The sequence below is a fragment of the Narcine bancroftii genome, chromosome 1 (genome assembly GCF_036971445.1).
Source record: "Narcine bancroftii isolate sNarBan1 chromosome 1, sNarBan1.hap1, whole genome shotgun sequence".
In the NCBI taxonomy this organism is placed as follows: Eukaryota; Metazoa; Chordata; class Chondrichthyes; order Torpediniformes; family Narcinidae; genus Narcine; species Narcine bancroftii.
Window position 1 is genome coordinate 240,519,709 of NC_091469.1, and position 23,315 is coordinate 240,543,023.

The 23,315-nt window shown below is 40.7% G+C and overlaps 1 protein-coding gene across 6 annotated transcripts in view; it reads right to left on the bottom strand.

Moving 5' to 3' along the window:
• Positions 1 to 23,315, bottom strand: part of srfbp1 (serum response factor binding protein 1) — a 233,650-nt gene that overhangs the window by 188,129 nt on the left and 22,206 nt on the right. For 2 of the 6 annotated variants that reach the window (XM_069893700.1, XM_069893728.1), the window contains exon 2: positions 4,837 to 4,922. The exons of the other annotated variants lie outside the window; for them this stretch is intronic. The gene's annotated coding sequence lies outside the window, so the exon portion shown is untranslated. The remainder of the gene's footprint in view (positions 1 to 4,836; positions 4,923 to 23,315) is intronic. 6 annotated transcript variants of the gene reach the window in all.

The window sequence follows — 23,315 nt, forward strand, 5'->3', positions numbered from 1 at the left end:
CTGCAACTGCAGGATGCGTTTCACTTGCTCTTATACCATTGCCTCACCACTATCCAGGGTCCGACAGCCCTTCTGGGAGGCACCTCCTCCAACCTCATTGACTCCATTCAGTGCTCCTGATGTAGCCGCCTCCACATCAATGAGACCAAAAGCAATCTTGGGTACTGCACCTACACTCTGTCCAAAATGGAGATCCTTACTCCTGGGTGCATGCCATTTCAAACTCCCATTCTGCCACCAACATGTAATTCCTGGGTCTCCTCCACTGCCAGAGCGTGGCCCAGCATAAACCACCTCATATTCTGCCTGGGTAGTCAGCAGCCCAATGGTTTAAACACAGAGTTTTCTAATTTAAGGTCACGGTCACATCTCATCTTCTGTACACTTTCTGCTCTTCCTCTGTCCCCTTAAGGAAACCATGCTGGCTTTGGCCTATCTTGTCATATGCCTTCCAGTACTCTGTCACCTATTCCTTAACAATCAATTCCAACATCTTCCCAACCACTGACGTCTGGCTAACTGGCCTACAATTTCCTTTCTGCTGCCTCCCTCCCTTCTTGAATAGTGGGCTAACATTTGCAATTAAAAAAACAACCCTATTAATCAAACCCCTCCCTCTAAACAAAGTTTAATTGTATATCCAATATACTTTTCTTCTGATTTTTTTTCTTTTGAGATATTTTGTAAAATTGGTTTGATTGAATGGAGTACACGCAATTTACACCATGTAAGATTTAAGTATTATTTGAGAAGTACAAATTATGTATTTTCTTATATTTCAAACTATGTAATGGATTAATATGTGTGTATTTTTTAATTAAACTTCATAAAGCTATTTTAAAAAAGATGTTTCCAATTTTCCAGCATCCGGAAAATCTAGATATCTATGGCTCCACAATCTCTACCACCACTTTTTTCAGGACCAAAGGATGCAATCCATTTGGTGCAGGTGACCATTCAGCTTTCTGAAGGCCTACTCCTTCGAAATAGTAACTGCTCTCCCTTTCCTAACCTGATACCCATGGACATTTGGCACATGCCTAATGTCTTCTCCAGGGTGGGAACCTCATCCAGCTCTAGCCTAAGGGGCTGTTCAGGGAGCTGGAGCTGGGAGCTGGATGAGGTCCCCACCCTGGATGAGACATATAAGGCAATCGAACAACTGAAAAGTGGCAAAGCAGCAGGTATGGATGGACTCCCCCCCAGAAGTCTGGAAGGCTGGCGGCAAAACTCTGCATGCCAAACTGCATGAGTTTTTCAAGCTTTGTTGGGACCAAGGTAAACTGCCTCAGGATCTTCGTGATGCCACCATCATCACCCTGTACAAAAAAAAGGCGAGAAATCAGACTGGTCAAACTACAGGGGAATCATGTTGCTCTCCATTGCAGGCAAAATCTTCGCTAGGATTCTACTAAATAGAATAATACCTAGTGTCGCCGAGAATATTCTCCCAGAATCACAGTGCGGCTTTCGCGCAAACAGAGGAACTACTGACATGGTCTTTGCCCTCAGACAGCTCCAAGAAAAGTGCAGAGAACAAAACAAAGGACTCTACATCACCTTTGTTGACCTCACCAAAGCCTTCGACACCGTGAGCAGGAAAGGGCTTTGGCAAATACTAGAGCGCATCGGATGTCCCCCAAAGTTCCTCAACATGATTATCCAACTGCACGAAAACCAACAAGGTCGGGTCAGATACAGCAATGAGCTCTCTGAACCCTTCTCCATTAACAATGGCGTGAAGCAAGGCTGTGTTCTGGCACCAACCCTCTTTTCAATCTTCTTCAGCATGATGCTGAACCAAGCCATGAAAGACCCCAACAATGAAGACGCTGTTTACATCCGGTACCGCACGGATGGCAGTCTCTTCAATCTGAGGCGCCTGCAAGCTCACACCAAGACACAAGAGAAACTTGTCCGTGAACTACTCTTTGCAGACGATGCCGCTTTAGTTGCCCATTCAGAGCCAGCTCTTCAGCGCTTGACATCCTGCTTTGCGGAAACTGCCAAAATGTTTGGCCTGGAAGTCAGCCTGAAGAAAACTGAGGTCCTCCATCAGCCAGCTCCCCACCATGATTACCAGCCCCCCCACATCTCCATCGGGCACACAAAACTCAAAACGGTCAACCAGTTTACCTATCTCGGCTGCACCATTTCATCAGATGCAAGGATCGACAATGAGATAGACAACAGACTCGCCAAGGCAAATAGCGCCTTTGGAAGACTGCACAAAAGAGTCTGGAAAAACAACCAACTGAAAAACCTCACAAAGATAAGCGTATACAGAGCCGTTGTCATACCCACACTCCTGTTCGGCTCCGAATCATGGGTCCTCTACCGGCACCACCTACGGCTCCTAGAACGCTTCCACCAGCGTTGTCTCCGCTCCATCCTCAACATCCATTGGAGCGCTTACATCCCTAACGTCGAAGTACTCGAGATGGCAGAAGTCGACAGCATCGAGTCCTCGCTGCTGAAGATCCAGCTGCGCTGGATGGGTCACGTCTCCAGAATGGAGGACCATCGCCTTCCCAAGATCGTGTTATATGGCGAGCTCTCCACTGGCCACCGTGACAGAGGTGCACCAAAGAAAAGGTACAAGGACTGCCTAAAGAAATCTCTTGGTGCCTGCCACATTGACCACCGCCAGTGGGCTGATATCGCCTCAAACCGTGCATCTTGGCGCCTCACAGTTTGGCGGGCAGCAACCTCCTTTGAAGAAGACCGCAGAGCCTACCTCACTGACAAAAGGCAAAGGAGGAAAAACCCAACACCCAACCCCAACCAACCAATTTTCCCCTGCAACCGCTGCAATCGTGTCTGCCTGTCCCGCATCGGACTTGTCAGCCACAAACGAGCCTGCAGCTGACGTGGACTTTTTACCCCCTCCATAAATCTTCGTCCGCGAAGCCAAGCCAAAAAGAAAGAATGTCTTCTACAGTGAAGACTAATATAAAATCGTCATTTAGCTCCTCTGCCAACTCCTCGTCTCCCATTATTATTTCTCCAGTGTAATTTTCAAGTGGTCCTCTATCTACTCTCACCTCTCTTTGGCTCTTCATATACTTGAAGAAGCTTTTTGTATCTCTTTGATGTTGTTTACTGATCTATTTTCACATTCCATCTTTTCCCTCATGTTTTTAGTTCCCCTCTGGAAGTTTTCAAAATCTTCCCAATCCTTCATCTTCCCACTAATTTTTCCATCCTTGTATGCCCTCTCTTTGTTTTTACGTTGCCTTTGACTACCCTAACACTGCCCTTTTGACACGCCTTTACAATTTCTTCAATTTGGTTCCCATCCCTGCAAATCTGGTGTAAACCGATCCCACCCCCAATAGCATTACCAAACCTCCCCACCATGACATTGGTTCCCCTCAAGTTCAGGAGCAAAGTAACAATTGTGTGAAATTACCTTTTAGCAATTATTAAAGGAATTCTATCAAAATAAGGAAATTTTATCCTCTTTATAAACTATTTTGATAAATAGTGCTAGTCCCAGATGCAAATGACTGATGCTGGAAACATATCATAAGATAATAGTATTCCAAATTTAGTACTAGAGTAATTCATTTAAAACATACCATGGCAAGATATAAATGCTATTTTAATAAAGAAAATCTAAGTGTATTTAACTAACCCATCAGAAAATAAATCTAAAATATTTTTAAAAGTTCCTCTACATTAGTGTGCAGGATCAGACTATGTAAAAAATAACTGAAGAATGATACTAATACAGCAGGATGAAAAAAGGGAAAGCCCTCAGTGGTGAAAAAGTGGGAAAAAAAACTACAAGGTGATCCATTTGCCTCAAGAAAGCTCCATACATGTGAACAACCAGCAATTGCCTAAAAAAAACACGTGAAATCTGTATTCATCAATTTTGGAACATCAAATTTGCTTACTCAAAACATTTACAACAGAGGTTAACATGGAGCGCATGCTGTAATTAATAAAATAATTTTAAATACAAAACAGTGAGGAATTTAGAAGCATTCTTTTTTCATGTTAGGAGATGTATCTCTCGTCACTGTAATGCAGTAGTATAATAGAAACAAAAAATTGCCATGAATTTACCACTGGGATTTCAGTTCCTGCTTCAAAGTTTCACCTGCAGCAAAAGCCAACAAATTTATGTTGGTTGTTGAAAGGCAGAGAAGGGGGGGCAGATTTTCAGTTTAAAGAAAAGCCAAGTGACATCAGAATACTCTAAAGGAGAAACATTTGATGCTGCAAAATATTATTTTTAAAAATTAATTTACAAGTTTGAAATTTAGAAGCTGTATTTTCAGATCAAGTTTTATTGCACAAGAGAAACAAGCATGTTCATTCGTCAAAGTGGATACTTAGAGTGGACTCAATCCATTTTATACAGTATTGGTGCCAAGAACTGCATACAAGTCTCCAACATTCCTGAACTTGTATCCAAGGAGATTCTTATAATCTCACACTCAGCTTTGGCCTTGAAAGAGGTTTCAGAAGTAAGGATGCCAAAATATTCATAAAGGCATAGCCCAATTTTGACAAAACTATCAAATGACCAATGAAGTTAATTTTCTACTTCTGGGAAAGGGCAAAGAAATTTCTTCAGGATTAGATTGGCCTATCTGAACAATCTTTTTTTTAAATTTTTCACACTATAAACCATACTGACCAAAATATATACAGACATTTTTTCTCTTGAATATATAGTGTCATTTTCTCCCCTTTTCCCCCCTACCTTCCCTCCCTCCCTCACACCCCCTTCCCATTTATTTAAAGTTCAATCTATAAGATACATTAAATTCGTTAAACAATGTCGTTACTTAATAAAAATAAACAGAAATTTTTGTCTTTTACTTTTATATACTGAGTCAGTTCATTTTGTTGTCTTCTCCTTCTGTCATTTTAGGTGGTGGAAAGTGGACATCTGAAACTGGTTCACTCTACAGCAAATGAAAAATTGGATTTCTTAGTCTACACTTTTGGTCTCAAGGTATCAGCTGTGACTCAGTTTATAGCATACTTGTCCAAATCAAAAGGATATGATTCAAGCTGTTCTCCAGAATCTATAGCCCAAAATTCTAAGACTGACACTCCAGTGCATGACTGAAATGGCACAACACTGTGCATTATGTCCCTCATGAACACTAATATCCTTTCTCAAAAACTGGCCAGTTCTGAATGCAGCATTTAGCAGACTGAGCCACCTCTACACAGGATTTCCTGTTCTTTCTTATGTCCAATTTACATTGCTTAAAGAGCCTACTGTAGGTTACCCACACAAAAATAGATCAATTCTTATCAACTTATCCTCAATTAAACAAAGGTGTGTTTTGCTAGCTGTGCACCCCTCCCTTATTCTCTGAGAATATCTCAGAAGATTGCTGTCATGATCACAGCCAACTGTTTCACCATTACTGGGCAATCAATTGATTTTTATATCCTGATAGAATTAAACTGATAAGTCCCATTTCTGAATTCAGGACTAGCCTTGGAAAACTTGCTCATGGTGCAGGTCATATTTGTCTGCAACTGTTGAACAATCAGCTGAAATCAACTTTTACCCCAATAATAATACAAAAACTCAGCTCAAATTTACAAATTTGCTGATCGTTGTTGGCCAAATTATTGGAATGTGGAATCAGAATAAAGATTGGCGATTGAGAATCTGGTTGGGTTGTGAAAGAACAATCTCACTCTCAGCATCACCAAGACTGCAGAGCTCATTGTTGATTTCAGGAAGGTGTGGCCATGGGACCACACACCTGTCCACATTGATGGGATGGAGGTAGAGAAGGTTAAAATTTTCAAGTTCTTGGGAGACCATATTTCAGAAGGCCTCTCCTGGAACCAGCATTAGGCAACCGGGAAGAAGGCGTACCAATGCCTCTACTTTCTAAAAAGTCTGATGAGATTTGGTATGTTGTCAAATATACTATCAAACATCTACAGGTTCCCTGTGGAAAGTGCACCGTCACTGCCTGGTTTGGGAATGACTGCCAGGAATGCAAAAGGTAACAAATATAGCCAGGCCCATCACAGGCTAAAACCTCATATTTATTGAATGCATCAAAACCTCAGGAAAGAAGTAATTATAAAGGACCCTAATCACCCTCTTCTCACTGCTACCTTCAGGCAAGAAACCTGAAGACCAGCACACCCAGGTTAGAGAACAGTTTCTTTCCAACAGCCATCAGGCTCTTGAACCTCCCCATGTTACATGAATCAGGGACTCCTCCGTAATCGCAACAAAACTGTCTGACTATTGCTACGTCACTTTATAAGAAAAACACTAGGATAATTTCACTGAAGACTATATTAGCATGCCTCATGCACCCACTTTATCTACTTTCCTATCATCTCAGCCCTTATCACATCTTCTCCATTTTCCATACATCTGCCAAGGCCCCTTCTGTTCCCAGACGCATCAAGGCTAGGATTCCCCGCATCCTCATCTACTACCCCATCAACCCATCATCCTCCAATTGCTCCCCACCAGCCTCCGCATTAGACCCATTATCCTCTGCAATTTCCGCCACCTCCAATGTGATCCCATCACCAGATACACCTTACCCTCTCTGCCTTCTGCAGAGATTGCTACTTCCAAGACTCCCTTGTCCACTCACTCCTTCCCACTAATCATCCCCTTGGTACCTACCCTTGTGACCATAGGAAATGGTACATGTGCCCACACCTCCTCCCTCACCACCATTTGGGGCCCCAAAGAGTCTTTCCAAATGAAGCAACACTTCACATGTGAATCTTGTTGTAGGAGTCATCTACTGCAATATGGAACTCCCAATATGGAACTCCTCCTCTACACTAGAGACCAGATGTAGACTGGGAGATTGTTTTGTTGAGCACCTTTTCTCTGTCCACTGTAATAGCGGGGATCTCCCAGAGGCCAACCATTTCAATTCTGCGCCCCATTCCCAAACTGACATGTCTGTCCATAGAGGCATGCACTGCTAAACCAAAGCCATGCGCACATTGTAGGAACAGCAGCAAATATTCCCTCTGGGCACTCTCCAATCAGATGGCATTACCATTCACCTCCAGTTTCAATTAGGCCCCTCCCAGTCTATCTCTCTCTCTCTCTCTCTCTCTCTTTCCCCATCTGTTTCCTTTCCTCCAGCCCACCCCCTTCCCTTCCCAGTCAGAGCTATCCCCTCCTCCATCACTTCTTTCTCTACTGCCCTCCCAGCCATAACCAACTATGACCTCTTGCCTATGCTCTTTCCCCTCCTCCGCCCACCTATTTATTCTATCATGTACTTGCATTTTTGCTTACATCTTGATGTAGGGTACAGGCCCAAAATGCTGGTTGCATATCTTTGCTTCCTATGGATGCTAACGTGACCTACTGAGCTTCTCCCGCATTCTTTTTTCCAAAAATAGACTTTATTCACACTAAATTTTTATTTAAAAAAAAAACTTTTCAAAGTCTCTTTGAATCTTTAGTGACATGTACATACATTCCCATCATATAACCATATTAACAATTCTCTGCTTTGGCTTGGCTTCGCGGACGAAGATTTATGGAGGGGTAAATGTCCTCGTCATGCTGCAGGCTCGTTTGTGGCTGACAAGTCCGATGCGGGACAGGCAGACACGGTTGCAGCGGAAAATTTGTTAGTTGGGGTTGGGTGTTGGGTTTTTCCTCCTTTGTCTTTTGTCAGTGAGGTGGGCTCTGCGGTCTTCTTCAAAGGAGGTTGCTGCCCGCCGAACTGTGAGGCGCCAAGATGCACGGTTTGAGGCGATATCAGCCCACTGGCGGTGGTCAATGTGGCAGGCACCAAGAGATTTCTTTAGACAGTCCTTGTACCTCTTCCTTGGTGCACCTCTGACACGATGACCAGTGGAGAGCTCACCATATAACACGATCTTGGGAAGGCGATGGTCCTCCATTCTGGAGACTGACCTACCCAGTGCAGTTGGATCTTCAACAGCGTGGATTCGATGCTGTCGGCCTCTGCCATCTCGAGTACTTCGATGTTAGGGATGAAGTCACTCCAATGAATGTTGAGGATGGAGCAGAGACAACGCTGGTGGAAGCGTTCTAGGAGCCGTAGGTGATGCCGGTAGAGGACCCATGATTCGGAGCCGAACAGGAGTGTGGGTATGACAACGGCTCTGTATACGCTTATCTTTGTGAGGTTTTTCAGTTGGTTGTTTTTCCAGACTCTTTTATGTAGTCTTCCAAAGGCGCTATTTGCCTTGGCGAGTCTGTTGTCTATCTCGTTGTCGATCCTTGCATCTGATGAAATGGTGCAGCCGAGATAGGTAAACTGGTTGACCGTTTTGAGTTTTGTGTGCCCGATGGAGATGTGGGGGGGCTGGTAGTCATGGTGGGGAGCTGGCTGATGGAGGACCTCAGTCTTCTTCAGGCTGACTTCCAGGTCAAACATTTTGGCAGTTTCCGCAAAACAGGACGTCAAGCGCTGAAGAGCTGGCTCTGAATGGGCAACTATCCCTTCTAGTCCACACTGGTCCAAGTACCCTCCTCTAATCCCACTTACCAGCACTCTGTCCATATCCCTCCATTTCCTCCCATCCATATACATATCCAACTCTTTCTTAAATGACAAAATTGTCCCTGCCTCCACCACCTTTCCCGGAAGCCCATTCCACACAGTAACCACTCTCTGAGTAAAGAAGTGCCCCCTCATGTTACTCCTAAACCTTTGCCCATCAACTCTCAACCCATGACCTCTTGTATCCATCTCTCCTACTCTCAATGGGAATAGCCTTTCCATATCAACTCTATCTATCCCTCCCATTATCTTAAACACCTCTATCAAATCCCCTCTCAGCCTTCTACATTCCAAGGAATAAAAACCTAATTTGCTCAATCTTTCCTTGTATTCCAGATGCTAAAACCCAGGCAAAATTTTTGTAAATCTTCTCTGCACTCTCTTTATCTTGTTAATATCCTTCCTATAAATTGGTGACCAGAATTCCACCCAGTACTCTAAATTTGGCCTCACCAATGCCTTGTACAGTTTCATCATTACTTCCGAACTCCTATATTCTATGCACTGATTTATCTAGGCAAGTCTACTAAAGGCCTTCTTCACCACTCTATCCACATGCGCACCTACCTTAAGGGAACAATCCTAGATCTTTCTGCTCCACTGCATTCTTTAATGCCCTCCCATTTACCACATATGTGATTATTCTTTCCAAAATGAAGCACCTCACACTTATCAGCATTAAACTCCATCTGCCATCTTTCTGCCCACTCCTCTAAGCAGTTTAAATCTCTCTGCAATCTTTGAAAACCCTCTTCATCATCCACAATTCCCCCAATTTTAGTATCATCTGCATATTTACTAATCCAATTTACCGCCCCATCCTCCAGATTATTAATATATATGACAAACAGCAATGGTCCCAATACCAAACCCCGAGGAACACCGCTTGTCACTGGCCTCCATCCTGACGAACAATTATCTACTACTACTCTCTGGCACCTTCCTTCCAGCTACTGTTGATTCCAGTTGACTATCTCCAAATTAATACCCATGGTTACATATGCTCTCTATTTACACCAATGTGACAGCTTGTCATTACCTTGTGAATATCAGTTATCTTTTTTATATATATTGTCTCTTTGCAATTCAGTTAAGTATACTATTGTAGTTATTTATTGATGTTGATTTTTTTTTAAACAAAGTGCCTGGTTAGCTGCAGCTAGAAAGAATTTTGGTACATGTGTACATTATGCAATGTACATGACAATAAACTAAATGGTATTATTACAGCTGCCTAACTTTTTATCTGGGATTGCTGGGACCAGACACCTGCCGTTGTTTGGAATATTGCTTATTTAAAATCATTTTGATTTCCATCCCTTTAAGCCTGCTCAAGTCGCACTGCCGTCTCCAACCCAAACTCCCTCCTGAGTCACACTGCTGTCTCTCCCCTTGCCCGACTGAGTCACACTGCCGTCTCTCCCCTTGCCCGACTGAGTCACACTGCCGTCTCTCTCCTTGCCCGACTGAGTCACACTGCCGTCTCTCCCCTTGCCCGACTGAGTCACACTGCTGTTTCTCCCCTTGCCCGACTGAGTCACACTGCTGTCTCTCCCCTTGCCTGACTGAGTCACATTGCCGTCTCTCCCCTTGCCCGACTGAGTCACACTGCTGTCGCTCCCCTTGCCCGACTGAGTCACACTGCCGTCTCTCCCCTTGCCCAACTGAGTCACACTGCCGTCTCTCCCCTTGCCCGACTGAGTCACACTGCTGTCTCTCCCCTTGCCCGACTGAGTCACACTGCTGTCTCTCCCCTTGCCCGACTGAGTCACACTGCTGTCTCTCCCCTTGCCCGACTGAGTCACACTGCTGTCGCTCCCCTTGCCGGACTGAGTCACGCTGCCGTCTCTCCCTTGCCCGACAGAGTCACACTGCTGTCTCTCCCCTTGCCCGACTGAGTCACACTGCTGTCTCTCCCCTTGCCCGACTGAGTCACACTGCTGTCTCTCCCCTTGCCCAACTGAGTCACATTGCCGTCTCTCCCTTGCCTGATTGTTGCACTGCTATCTTTCTCTCTTCCCTGCCCCCCACTGTATCAGCACCAGGAGAACAGCCCCCTTCTCAGTTCCCCTGTGCTGGCGCTGGTACAGTGGTTTCAGCTGCGTGAAAGATTATGGGTAGTGATGACAGCCACTGAGCCGCCGGCGGGCCAACTGACAGCGCCAAGACACTGGACAAGTGTCAGTGTAGGCGATTCAGAGGTGCTGATAAAATAGCGGAATGTGACGGGATACACAGGAATTGAGCTAGGGTCATGTTTGGTGCCAAACTCCATCTTTGATGAGCAGATGTCATCTACCGAAAAAGTGCCTGATTTTGGCAGTTGCCGATTTTCAAAATTCTGGATAAAAGGTTAGGCATTTTTGTTATCTGAACCAGTCATGTTTGTTGATTATCAGTCAAATTCATCATGGCAAGATAAGCAGCCAAAGAAATATTTGAGCAAAACACCCAAAAAATATTAACTCTAACATGGTAGATCATGTTGCTCTGTTGTTTAAAAAAAATCTCCAAAAGTAACCCAGGAAATTATAGGCCGGTGAACCTGACATCAATCAGTAACAGGTAAATTATTGGAAGGCATTTTAAGATATCAAATATACAAGTATTTGGACTGATTAGAGACAGTCAACATGGCTTTGTGCATGGTAGGCAGTGTTTACCCAATCCGATAAGGTTTTTCTAGGAGGCTACCAGGAAAGTTGATGAAGGAAAGGCTGTGGATGTTGTCTACACAGATTTTAGTAAGGCCTTTGACAAGGTCCCCTATGTGAGGTTAGACAGGAATGTTCAGATGCTCAGTGTTCATGGTGTGGTAGTAAACTGGATTCGACATTGGCTATGCAGGAGAAGCCAGAGAGTGGTAGTTGATGATTGCTTCTCAGACTGGAGGCCTGTGACTAGTAATGTGTCTTGGGGATCAGTGCTGGGATCATTGTTCTTTGTCATCTATATCAATGATCTGACGATAGATAATGTGGTAAAATGGATCAGCAAACTTGCAGATAACACAAAGATTGGAGGTGTTGTAGACAGTGAGGAAGACATTCAAAGCTTGCAGAGGCATCTGAGATATCTGGAAAAATGACAGATGGAATTTAATGAAGACAAACATGAGACTTTACATTTTGGAAAGACAAACCAAGAAAGGACATACAAGGTGAATGGGAGGGCACTGAGGACTATGGTAGAACAGAGGGATCTGGGAATACTGATAGAGCAAAATCCCTGGTATCTGGAATTCAAGCAACCAGCAAAAATCTCCCAAAGAAATAAATGAATAAGTATAAATTTTGAATGAATAAATAAAAATTTAAATAAAAACTTTAAATTGCATATGTTCTATGAAGCCACACATAACTCCTTGGTGAAGCTGGGAGTAAGCATTCAACCAGCTGAGCACCCCAGATGTACCCTGCTCACAGTAACTGTTTGAGCAGTTTGAATAAGGTTGTGTTTGAATAAAATGGCAGTGCCCAAGATGGAAGAGCCGGCCGATGCCACTCGCTGCTAGGGCGACTCTCCCTAAGTGTCTCCCTATCCCTGCCTTGTAGTCTTTATTTTTATTAGTATAGTTACGAGCCCAGAGGTCCCATAAACCCAGCAGCAATATTCACCAAGACAAATGGTTACTTAAACATGATTTCCTTTTAATTATCTTTAAACATGAAAACAGAATCACACTTTAACTTATCACTATTGACTTAACTAACCTAACTTAACCCCCTTCTCATTCTAAGCACTTGTATATGTAATGTATGTGTATTTTCATAAAAGTTATTTGGTTCACAGTCCAATCTCACTTCTCACTCCTCCAAGTTCACTGGTTGCAGGCAATTCTTATACTGTGCACAGAATTTAACATTTATAAAGTTCACCAGGCTTTGGTGCTTGAAAGGTAAATGGTTACCAATCAGGAAGGTTCTTGTTGGTTTTCAGAGAGAGATTTTTTTGTTGCAGGACACCCACAACTGATTTACTTCCATCAGCCACTTCATTGTCTTTCTGAGGAAACTTGCCCCCTCAGGGTTCTCCAGATGATAACCTCTTTCTTTCAGGTCACCACAGAATGCCTTTTCTGTTTCTCTTATTTCAAGCGAAACATTAGGCAGCTAGTCCTCTCCTCTTGCATGAACCACAAGGGCTATGTCCAGGCTGAACTAAGCACTCGCAATCCGTCTTCCAGCTTGATGGCATGGCAAGATGACGTAGAAGGAAGACATATGTTCCACCTCTCCCCAGCTGGATCATTAAATACCCGTATTTTTATAGTCTAGAAGTGATTAAAAATAAGATTTACAGTTATTTAAATAACAGTGCTTTACGATGGCATCTAATGTGAAAAAGCTCAAACCTCAGCTTCAGAAAAAACTTCCATATAAAAGTGCGGAAGAATTGAGGCCTACCTGTATTGCTGAATCCATGGAGTCATCATTGGGAGTTTCCAAGCCTCAGAGGACTCCAGCCCATTCAATTTTGACTCCGGTGCCGATCCGTTGCCGTTGCCGACCAGCGTCCATGTGAAGTCGTGCATGCGGGCAGCACGGCCGATAAGGGGATCCGCGAGCCCCCGATCATGCTGAGCGGCCCGGTGCTGCGCAGGGTAGCGTCGGAAGACACCTCTGCGTGGGCCCAGGAGTTGCTGGTCAAAATTAGCACTGTGGGGGAGCCGAGCGCCGGCGTCCTGAAGAGGTCGGGGTGCCGGTGTCGGGTGTCCAGACCCACAGCCATTCAGTTAAAGGAACTGTGCTGACTGGGGAAGAAGAAGAACTTACCTTATTGGAGGAGGAGCTTGCTGTTAAAGAGGATGAATCTCAAAACGTGGAAGTGGAATCTGGACTGGATTCAGTGTTTATTGTTTTGGAAGGGATTACTGGTCAAATACAGCAAATGCATAATATGTCAAAAAAAATATCAACTCAAATGACTCAAGGATTTATGGAGATGAAAATAAAAATGAATACTTTGTGTGATGAAATGTCAACTGTGGAAATGACTGTAGTTAAAAGTGATATTAAAAAATGTATACAATCGGTATACACTGTGCAAGATAATTTTAAGAAAATTGAAACAGCTTTCTCTGAGTGTCAAACTCAGGTAGAAGGTAATAGAGAAAAAATGGAAAAGGTGGAAGGCTCTTTTGTAAATTAGGGGATTCAGAAAAGAGATTTAATGACCAAGATTGATTCATTGGAAAATCAAAGTTGGAGGAATAATGTGAAAATAGTTGGTCTTCCAGAGGATATGAAAGGTGCTGACCCTATAAAAAGGTGCTGGGTAAAGTCTTTCCCTGAAGGTTTGGAATTGGATAGGGCTCATAGGGCTTTGAGAAGAAGACCAGTCCCAGGACAAGCACCGAGAGCAGTTTTGATTCGTTGTTTTAAAATATCAAGATGGTGAAATTATTTTATGCATGGCAGTACAGAGTGCAAAACAGAATCGATCTCCATTAATGGTTCAACATAATAGGATGTTCTTTTATGCTGATTTGAGTCAAGAGGTTATTAGAAGACGACAAGAATTTAATACGGCTAAAGATGTTTTGTGGCAAAAAGGTTACAAGTTTGCTTTTTGTTACCCTGCAATTTTGAAGGTTTTTTATGGCAATTTTCAATCTCAATTTTTTGAGAATGATCATAATGCCTTGGTTTTTGCTAACTCATTGCTGGAATTGCGAAGAAATGGATCTTCTCCTCCATTATCTCCTCAGAGGAAAGTGAAAGGAAATGGAAATGGACATGGGAATGGAAAGTATAGAAAGAATGGAAGGAAAGAAGAGTTGACACAGAGTCTTCTTGATGTTGAAGATCTGGAGCAGTCATTGGGCTTGGAATCATTGGGTTAAATATATGGACTATATTTGATTGTGTTTGATTAAATAATCAATATGTATCTGGCTGGGCAGGGGGGGGTGGGGGGTGGTGGATGACACTGAAAACTTTGACAGTCAACTGCCACTAGTGGGTTTACCAGACCCAGTTTTTTTAGGGTATTACTACATTTGGGTGTTTTTTTTTTTGGTTTTTTTTTTATTTTGTTGTTGTTTTATTTTTACTTCATTGTTTTGAGGGAGTTTTTCTTTTTTGAAAGAATTGTAGAGGGAAGCATTATTTTATACTGTATAACAGTGTATTTTATAGTGTATATTAGTAGTTAAAAAAAGATGTCTCAATTGATTTTTGCAACTTTTAATGTGCAGGGGTTAAATAATCTTATTAAAAGAGAATATTGGCCTATATAAAAAAATGAAAATTGATATTGCTTTTTTACAAGAAACACATTTGACTAAGAAAGAACATTTGAAATTGAAAAGGGATTGGGTTGGTCATGTTTTCTCTTCTTCTTTTAATTCTAAGGCAAGGGGAGTAGCAATTTTGATTCATAAAAATTTACCTTTTGAAATTGAATCTTTAGAGGGGTATGCTGGTAGTGTTCAGATGAATTGTAAATTTTTTTGATGAATCGTGGACTTTGTTGAATCTTTATGCCCCTAATATAGATGATGAGCAGTTTATCTCAGAAACTTTTTTATTGTTAACTCAAGCTAATGAAAATGTTTTAGTTGGTGGTGATTTTAATTGTGTTCTCGACCCTTTATTAGATAGAAACCCAAAGAGTATAAGGAAATCAAAGATGGCAACACAAATTAATATGTTAATGAAAGATTTAAATTTGGTGGATACTTGGAGAAAAGTTAACCCTACAGAGAAGGATTTTTATTTTTATTCTTCGAGACATGATTCGTTTTCTAGAATTGATTTATTTTTGGTATCAGTGCATTTACAAGGTAGAACATTATGAGCTGTATATAAAAGTAGAGTTATATCAGATCATTCATTATTATTTTTTCTTGTGAAAGTGCAGAGGTAGTGTGTCCGTCATTTAGATGGAGGTTTAATGCAATGCTATTGAAAAAAAACAGAATTTGCTACTTTTGTTAAAGAGCAGATTTCTTTATTTCTGACTGAAAATGTTAATTCTGTGAATAGTCATTTTGTAATATGGGGTGCTTTAAAAGCTTATTTGAGAGGGCAGATCATTAGTTATTCTACAAAAGTTAATAAACAATATATGGCAGATAGTTTAGTGTTATAAAATAAGATTGCTGAGTTAGAGAAGGACTTTCAGAAAGGGGTAACAGAAGATTTAAAAAATTGCATTGGAGAGATTGAAGTTGCATTATAATACTTTACAAACTTATCAGTTTGAGCGCTTATCTAATCGATCTAAACAATATTATTATGAGTTTGGGGAAAGAGCTCATGAGATACTTGGGAAATGAAAGCTGAACAGACGTCTCGGACTATTAATGCTGTTAAGAAGAATTCAATAACGCAAGCCTCAGGAAATTAATGACCAATTTTATACATTTTATCAAAAATTATATACTTCTGAGGGGAAACAGTATAATAGTTTTATTGATTCTTACTTATCTAAATTAAAGTTACCAGTATTAGATGGAATTGATGTTCAGGAATTGGAATCTCCATTTACGGATTTTGAAATTAAAGAAGCTATTCAGGAAATGCCAAACGGAAAGTCCCCAGGGGACGATGGATTCCCTGTGGAATTTTATAAATTTTTTAATGATGATTTATCTAATGAATTTGGAGGTGTTGAATCAAGTTTCTGAAGATCAGAAGTTACTAGAATCATGTTCTAGTGCTTTAATAACTGTTATTCCAAAATAAGATAGAGATCCATTGAAAGTGTCTTCGTATAGACCTATTTCTTTATTAAATGTGGATTATAAAATTATAGTGAATGTATTAGCTAATAGACTTGCTAAATATTTGCCTAGATTGGTACATATTGATCAAACAGGTTTTATTAAAAATAAAAATGCATCAGACAATATTTTTTGATTAATTACTTTGGTCACTTTGCAACCTAATGGTTGCGTTAGATGCAGAAAAAGCTTTTGATAGGGTTGAGTGGAAATTTTTATTTAAGGTGTTAGAGAAATTTAAATTCGGCCTTTTTTTTAATTGGTTGGGTTAAAGTGGGGTTACGAACCTGATTGCTAGGGTGGTGATGAATGGACAGATTTCTTTACCATTTAAATTGTCTCGCTCAACTCGTCAGGGCTGCCAATTGTCACCAGCCTTATTTGCATTGGTTATTGAACCGTTAGCTCAGGCTATTAGACAAAATGAAGAAATTAGAGGAATGGGGTTAAGAATGAAGAATATAAAATTAATTTATTTGCGGATGACGTGTATATTTGGTATGATGGTATGATGGTGTATCCACCAAATTTATCAGTGAGCCCACCTCACTGACAAAAGGCAAAGGAGGAAAAACCCAACACCCAACCCCAACCAACCAATTTTCCCCTGCAACCGCTGCAACCGTGTCTGCCTGTCCCGCATCGGACTTGTCAGCCACAAACGAGCCTGCAGCGAACGTGGACATTTACCCCCTCCATAAAGTGGAGATGGCATGTATTCCTAGGGTTGAAATACATGAATTTATATATTTTGTTGGAATTTGAATTTGTTACAGCAATATGATATGCCGATATTGAAATATTTATTAAAAATTTGGCAAAAAAAAATAGGGTGTTCGGGTCGAAAGATAAATGATCTATTTTAACTCCACTGTATAATAATCAGCTTATTTCTTTTTCAATGTTTAACAATCATTTAAAGATTTGGGATTCTAAAGGTATAAAGACAATACAAGATTGTTTTGTAGAGGGGCAATTTCTTTTAATCAATTGAGGGAAAGATTTGATATACCTGTTAATTCTTTGTTTGTGTATTATCAACTTAGAGCTTTGATAAAAGATAATTATGGTAAAGAGATGATTTTATCTACTTTGTCGAGATTTGAATCTTTGATTTCCTCCATACCAAAAAAGGGTTATATTTCAGTTATGTATAATTTGTTACAAGATAATATGGATAAGCCAGATTGGGAAAAAATCTAAACTTAAATGGGAGTGTGATTTAGTATTTATTTTTCCTGAATAAGATTGAGTAAGTTTGTGTCAAGACAATGTAATTAAATTGACCAATGTGTGCTATGGAATGGTTAATTATAATTTTTTACATCAAAAATATGGATTTAGTCATTCGGATTCTTGTTTTAGATGTGGTTCATGTATTGGAACTTTTTTTACATGCTTTATGGAATTGTGTTAAAGTTCAATCATTTTGGCAAGATATTAAAGTAGTTTTGCAGAAATTATATAATTTTTTATTACCGTTAGATCCAATGATTTTCTTGTTGGGAAATTTATATTCATTAAGAGGAATGGGATTGGATAAAATTCAAATTGCTTTTGTACATTTGGTATTATCAGTAGCGCATAAATGTGTTGCTAGTACCTGGAAAGATGATACTGAGATTAATATAGCTCGTTTTACATGATAGAGGAATTAGGGGATATGGGGAGAAGGCAGGTAGGTGGAGTTAGGTCATAAATTAGATCAGCCATGATCGTATTGAATGGCGGAGCAGCCTCGATGGGCCATTTTTGGCCTACTCCTGTTCCTACTTCCTATGTTCCTATGTTGGCATAATGAATTGTAAGTATATGTTGTTATGGAAAAAAATTACTTATACTTTACGTGATAATTATTCTTCTTTTGTTAGTAAGTGGTCTCCATATTTGAAATATATGCATTTAGATATACTTTGAAATGTTGTTAACATTTAATAATCTTTTTTATATACATAATTATATTTTTTTGCTCCCCTTAAGGGAACTGGCTGTAAGGGTGGGAGGGGGGATGGGTATTAATGAAAAATTTTCTTCGACTATTTTTATACTGTATGCTGTGTTTTTGTTTTCTTTTAAATAAAGTTTGAAAAATCTTGCCAGCTTGTCCTGTTCCAGTTCCTGACTGTAAAACTGTAGAACTGATCTCTGTCTCTCTTTCACACACACACAGAGAAAGCCTGTTTGACTCTGTCTGCTTGCAAAACCACATGACCCTCTTAGAACAGCAAGTTCCCCTCCAGACTGTCTGCAGCTCCGACAAGTTCTTTTATCTGTTGCTTTTTTGTAAGCAACAATCCATTAATGAAGTCTCTTGGGCACTCTCCAAAGCTTTTGCAAAGGCTCTGAGGCCCCGACATGTCTAGCATTAGCAGAGCTACAGTATTTTAAATAAATTATGTTTTAAAATGTTTGTATGTGACCTACACTAACAAACCCTGCATCAATTTATCACCCAAAAACATATCTATATTCTGTCACAGTATTAAGCATATTAGCAAAGTTTATCTGTTAGCACACTGCTGTTACAGCGCCAGTGACCGGGATTTGAATTTAAATTTATATTTTATAAGTTATGGGAGTGACCTTATTAAAGTGAACTTTACATCATTAAGGACTACTACAATACTGATTTCTTTTCCCACAGAATTACTTTACATTTTGCCCTGTCTTTTGTCCTTTTAAGCTGTTTATTCGTAATGCAGTTGTATTAATTACGCACTGGAAGTGTGTCTCTCAGGCAACTGAAAAATCTGCACATCTGGCATCTGTAATCCCCGTAGATGCTGGATACAGGGGATTTTACTGTATATAATTTCGAGAAAGGGCCACCAAGGGTGGATAGGGTTGTAAAGAGAGTTTTTGGCATCTTGCCTTCATAAATCAAAGTACAATAAAAATCAGGGTATCCAGCATCTATGCAGATTAGTAGATACTGAATAAGTCTATTTTCCGGTTGCTTGAGATTGCGCTTTAAGCGATTGGCAAACTAACGGCAAGGAGTGTAAATTTTAAACTTTCATATATTTTACCTATTTATTTTCCTGAATTTTTTTTTTGCCCTTTGCTTGAGGCTGCTGGATGCTTGAATTCTGGATAACAGAGGTTTTACTGTATTAAGAATAGGAGTTGGAATATTATGATAAAGTTGTACAAGACATTGGTAAAAATTTGGAGCAGTTTTGGTCACCTATCCACAGGAAAGATATCAATAAGTGCAGAGAAGATTTAGTAGGTTGTTGCCAGAACTTCAGGAACTGAGTTACTGGGAAAGGTTAAAAAAGTAAGGATTCTCTGTTTATTCCCTTGAGTGTAGAAGAATAAGGGGAGATTTAATAGAGGTTTTTAAAATTATGAGGAGTATAGACAGAGTAAATACAACTAGGCTTTTTTCACTGAGGGTAGGTGAGATAAAAACAGATGACACGGATTAAGGATGAAAAGGAAAAAAATTAAGGGAACATTAGGGGGAACTTCTTCACACTGAGAGTAGTGGGAGTATGGAACGAGCTGCCAGTTGAAGTGGTGAATGAGGACTCAAATTTTAACTTTTGAGAAAAATTTGGACAGGAACGTGGATGGTTGGGGTATGGAGGTCAGTGGGACGAGACAGAATAATAGTTTGGGATATACTGGAAGGGCCAAGGAGCCTGCTTTCTGTTCAGTAATGTTCTATGGAATGTGATCAATACTTCTGTTGAACTTGTTTTAAAAGTTACAAGTAACAAATTATTAATCATAAAATCTGAAGTAGACATTTTGTAATAGCTAGAAAAAAGAATACTGGCTCGGATGGGATAACATGGTTAATTTCCAATGAAGAATTGCAGAATGATGTTACAAGTGGAAGTTGGAATGAAAATAGCCCTAAAAAAAATCCATAAAGGTTATATGGAATTCAAAATATTGCTGCCAGAGGTTAATTTATTAACAGGATATGATAAATTATTGATCTTAAAATTGTACTGTTCCTAGAAACTAAATGCATCTTCAAAAACCTGAGAATTCATGTAATATTATTGGAAATATTTGGAAGACAAGCGATAATCCAGAATTTATATAAGGAATTCTTATTACCAGCCAAGGTTCCTGTGAGCATAACTTATTTTTACTTTCACCACGCAAAGCAATTTCCTTCCAATAACACCCCTGCAAAATACTGCCCATACTGACTCACTAAATAGCTATTCAAATAATACTGAATGATTCGCTTCTTGTCACTGTAAAGTGGCAAAGCTCCCTTTACAGATAAAATTCAACTTAAAATGACTGTTAAAAGTATGGTTACTGGATTCTTTTCCTTAGATTGGCTGCAAAGAAAGGCAAATAGAAGACTTTTAAAAACTATTTTAAACCACAGGATGATTCCAAGGACCTTGTTCATTTGGTGGTTTCAGCAGATGAAAATATTCAGAAAACTCTTCCTGTGAAAACCTTTTGAAATTACAGTTACTACAATATTACTGAAGAAAAATTGCAATTGAAAACAAAAATAGATGATGTGCTTTTTCTTTCAATTCTATGGAAATTTATTTACTTATTTTTCGTTAAAACAAAACAACAATACTGCCCTTAATTCTCAGTTAAAATTCCTCTCTTTGCTTACCATCACTTCTGTTGCAATATTTGTCAGTCAAATATGAAATACAACAAAAGGATGATTAATTCGTATGCTTGTTCATCAGTCCAGTCCAAGAAGCAACTCAAGACAAATTAAAGTAATTAGGGGATTAGAGGATATGGGGAGAAGGCAGGTAGGTGGAGTTAGGTCATAAATTAGATCAGCCATAATCGTATTGAATGGCGGAGCAGGCTCGGTGGGCCATTTTTGGCCTACTCCTGTTCCTACTTCCTAAGTTCCTAAAGTATCCAAAATGGTTGGGACTAGGCCTATGTCAGATAAATGTTTTTTTCCCAGAGAATTGGTCTTTCTTTAAAAAAAAACAGCCTAGTAGCAACAGCAGATCACTTGTAACAGTGTTTAAACAACAACAAACAAGGAAAGTCTTTTTTAAACATTAAAATAATGTTTTAATTCTCAACAAAAAAAAATGCTGGCTGCAACACCGCCACTGATCATCAAGACCTCCCCACCACTGCTGCTGATCCCTGAGGAGGCCTCCCTGGCTGGTGGAAGACTCACCGGCAAGTCACCAGGCTCCTGTCCCCCCCCAGTCACTGGAGCTCCCGACACCAGAGTTCCGACCTCAAATCCTCCCCTAGACCTACAGAGCACACACACTGGGGAGCTCCAGGATGCCAAGAAGGGAGGGAGGGAAGGGGAGGGGAGGGAATGCCAGTTAGCCCGAGGTCCCACTCCTGCCTGGGAGGCCTATCTCCTTGATGATGCCGGGAAAAGGGCTTCTTCCAACCACGTGGCTGGGAGACAGTGGCATGCAGTTTTAAAGGGGGAGTAGGAGAAAAAAGTCAATAGGGGAAGGTAAAGAAGAAATGGAAAGAAAGGGGGGAGGGAGTTACCCGAAACAAGGACAATTATCATTATAATTTCATGTCAAGTGATTTTTTTTTTCCAATCTATGAGATCAGTTCAGCTCCAAAAAATTTTTGGATAAATGAGGATTTCTGATTTGTTTGGGATATTCTCATTTATCTGAAATTTTTTGAAAATTTTGGACAAATGAGGATTTTAGAGAATCTGATTTTGGATGATCGATGTTGTACTGTACATAAAGATGCTGAAGGAACTCAGAAGGTCAGGTAACATCCATGAAAGGAAATGGACATTTACCATTTCACACTGAAACCCTGATTCATTAATGAGTAAGAATAGGGAATGGTGGTGGGGAGTAAATACAGGAGAAAGGAGGGAAAGGGACCAAGAAGCAGGCTACTTGAAACCAAAGAATTCAACATCATTGAGTTATATATGACCCTTGCAAAATATATTTACATTTGTCCTCATCTTCGTTATGAAGAAATAGAGGAAGTGCATATGAGGGTTTACCCACCATAGAAGACGCCATCCTTTTTGATCAGTTTCTGTCTGCGTACATCTGTTCACTCCAGGTTATCCAAAATGTCTTCCATCAGAAAAGAAGTGCCACCCCCCCACGATGGTTGGTACAGCTCACCTGCATCCCCTCCCCCCACTTCTCACACTCCTCCTCTCCCTGACAGAACAGAGAGATTCCCTTAATCCTTAACCTTTCACCCCACCAGCCTCCACATCAAGCATTTAATTCTTTGATACTGCTTCCAGCTACAATGCAATCCCACCATGAGTCACATCTTCCCCTCACTAGCCCTTTAAATGTTTTTTTTTAAGTGAGTCCACTACCTTCTTTACTCCCTTGTTCACTCTTCCCTTCTCAAGCTTCCCAAGCACTTTTAGCTGCAACCATAGAAGATGCAACACCTATCCCTCCATTCCTCACTCAGAGCAAACTCAGGATCCAAACAACCTTCCAAGTGAGGCAGATTTTAAGAGCGCCTCTTCCAATGCCATCGATCACATTTGGTGCTCATGATGTGGACCCTTCTACATCTATGAGACTAGATGAGCACTTGCAGAGTGCCTGTACTCTGTGCTCACATGCTATCTGGAGCTCCCAGTTGCCAGCCATTTTAATTTCCAATCCCATTGTGATCTGCCTGCCCTGCCTCCTCCACTGCCAAGATGAGGTCAAATGCAAATTTGAAAAACATAACTTCATGTTCTGTCTGGGCAGTCTACAACTCAATGGCATGAACAATGAATTCTTCACTTTCAAGTAACCCACTCCCCTTCAGTACCTTTTTACCCTCTCCTTATTAACCTAACTTCTCTCACACACACTCGTCTTTCAAAGTAAACATCCCCATTTCCAGTTCCTTTCCTTATAAGCCAACCCAAAAACCCATCTCCTCCCTCACGTGATTCCATCTCCTTTCTTCACCACCCATCTCCACCACTGTCCCACCATCCTATCTATCCCCACCTATCACACTCCTGTCTGTCACCCAACTCCAGCTCTCCTCCTTCCCTACCTGGCTCTATTGGTCAGCCACCTTTCACCTAACACCTACTGATCCTCCCAGTTTTATTTAATACTGTCCTTCCTCAGCCCTGAAGCACG